Source organism: Pteropus alecto, unplaced genomic scaffold (assembly GCF_000325575.1).
Source record: "Pteropus alecto unplaced genomic scaffold, ASM32557v1 scaffold642, whole genome shotgun sequence".
NCBI classification, from domain to species: Eukaryota; Metazoa; Chordata; class Mammalia; order Chiroptera; family Pteropodidae; genus Pteropus; species Pteropus alecto.
Genome location: NW_006432462.1, coordinates 91,974 through 94,864, shown reverse-complemented (window position 1 = coordinate 94,864; position 2,891 = coordinate 91,974).

Genomic DNA, 2,891 nt, shown 5'->3' with positions numbered 1-2,891 from the left:
GTTCTCATTCCTGAGTCATTTCTGAAGAACTGAATCCAGCCATTCTTGGGAGACCAAGAGATTTAAGGTGAGGATTTCCTTGAGGACTGCGGGATACATATACAACAAGCAGAACCACATCACCAAACTAAAACTTAATACCTAACCTAATCTCAATTTCGGCCTCTCCCAGGAGTAGAAATTTAAACCAAGCAGTCCAAAATTTCCTGGTCAGCTCTAGTGAGGTAATCTACCTTCCCCTCAGGAAAGGTGTGCTTGCCTGAAATAATCTACTTTTTTAACTTCTTAGTTCTGCCTTCTTTCTACCTATAAAAAAAAAAACTTCCATTTTGTTCTTCTAGCTGCTACATGAGATGCTGATGAATTCCTAAGTCATGTAATAAAACATTGACTCGGTAGAATGTTGTTCTTTAACACTTCTAAGCCTCTCTATGCTCCTTTCACTTTGTCCACCAGCTTCTTCCAGAATGGGATGTGTTGCCTGTCACACCTGGTGGTCTAAACCCTCCCCGTCAGGACCACTCTGTGCCTGTCTAAATGATCTTGCCTCAGAATCAGTACTCCCGAGGCAGATCTCAGCTCAGGGCTCAGGAAATATTAGCCATAAAATAATATGGCTAATATTTTTCTTAGCTTTCTTAGCTTTCCCAGTAGGAAGGCTAGCTAAGAAAAATAAGATTAAGAGAAGACTACCTTCTCAAAATGATGAGAGAAAAAATATCCCATGAGAAGAGAGGAAGTTCACTAGAATTGAAAATAATCTAATGGAGTGGAATTCCAGTGTTTGAGGACCTTTGAAAAGGAGCATGGGGTCAGGATTGCCCCCAAGGGCCCCAGCTCAGGGACCTCCCCTCAGGGAATGTCTGTCTGTCACATACGAAAAGGAACATTTATTCTCTTGCCGTTTTTGTGCACACTGAGACAGTTTCATCCCAGAGCTGTGCCCCTTCCTGAGTTAGCATCACTTCCATCCACAGAGAGATGCTGTGCTTTTTTAGGGAGATGAGTTTGGGGTACAGACTCTAATCAGGACTGATGTATTCTGCCCAAATGGAAACAGAAATGTCCACTCAGGAAATGAGATAGTTCTATGGAGTATGAACATTCTGCTGAAACTATTTTAGTGTCCCTGTACATACCTCATGACAGACATGTCCAAGAACGCAAGGAAGGTGAGGCCCTGGCCAAAGGGAAGGATGAGCTAAGTGTAGGATGGGTCAGGGGAGAAAGTGGTAAGGTAAAACCTTGGGAAAGTAGCCCTCTAAATCTCTCAGGAACTACTGGGCCCACCTCTGAAATGCGCTTGCTTGGATTGGACCCCAAACAGCAAGGACAGATTTCATTAAGGGGTAGACCGCTGCCTAGATCCCACACAGAACACTTGGTGATGCACATTTGTTGTAAATGCATATGGTGTTGCCAGGATTGAATACTGAACTGACATTTAAATCCAAACTCACAGACGGCTGTTTGGAACTGGCCGGCCGAACCTAAATGGCAGGCTATCTTCTAAAACAAAAAAAAAGTCAACATTTAAAACAGCATTTAAGCAAGATGTCCTGTTTCACAATGCAATATTAGATATGTCCAGAATAGAATCCTAAATTACTAGACATATGAAAAACAGGATAACTTCAATTGTCAGGGAAAAGACAACTAATAGATGATAGTCCAGAGATGACATAGATGTTGGAAACACCTTAGAGAAGATTGAAAGCTAAGCTGTTATTACAAAAATGACCTAAGTAAGAGAAAACACTCTTGAAATGAATGGAAAGATAGTGTCAGTAAAGAAGTAAAAGATAATAAAGAGAATAAATGGAACTTCTAGAAATGATAACTATATTAGGTGGTGCAGGGAACCAAAATTTTGCTGCCCTGAAGCTGCTTTTTGAGATATTGCTTTTAAGCTGTTTATTAAGAAACAAACCTCAGAAAGAACTTGTGGTCCTTCCCCCTTTTCCTGCCCCAGAGATTCAGACAGAGAAACCTATTTCAGGCAGGAACTCTTAGAATGCTGCCTTAGCCTAATTTGAATTAAGTGTGGTAAATAAGAGGACATCAGTCAGGAGCCTGTTAGCTAGATACTCTCATGTCTCGTTGTTACCAGAGCAAAGACGTTCGTCTGCCTGCGCGCCTCTAAGTCCAAATGAGAAGAGTACAGGCTTGCAGCAAAGAAAGAAAAGGTTTATTTCAGAGAGTTGCAAGTAAGTCCCAGAGACACAGGTGAGATATTGCTCAAAGACCTGGCCCCCTGGGTGTCTCAAGGAGTTAGATTATATTGGGGGAAAGTCATTAGTCATGGAAACTAAGGAAGCTGGAATAGTGGGCGCTACTAATTGAACAAAGCTGGGGTAATTGGTCTTCGTGTCCAGTTCTGGAATCAGCCGTGGCATCATCCCATCTGGTCCCAGGGGAAAGTGATCAGTAGAGCTGTTTTGCCTTGATAGGTCTGGGGCCGAAACACACCCGAACCCAAGATGTTATCCTTAGTTTAACTGAAACTTATTGTCCTCATGATTGATAGACTGAGGCTTTATTCTTAAAAGATTTGACATTGACCAAAACCTTATGTCCTAAGGCTTAAGAATCAAAGGAGCAGGCGTACAAATGTAGAAGGATAAGAGCAGAAAAAAGCAAGTGAGTCACAATGCCATTAAACTAGGCAAAGCTTGCTTAAATCAAAGAAAAAGCTATCTTAAAAAAGTGAACTCTGTGTGCAATTATATCATTGTTTCTGAGTTGTTCAGCAAGAGTGTTTCTGCGGTGTATGTTCCCTCTTCTTCAAGTGCCTGTAAATTGCTAATTCTCACTTCTGAAATCTAATATTCCTGCCTCCTCTTTTCTCCTTTGTCCCAAATGTCTTATATATCCAGTGTTGCCTTACTGCT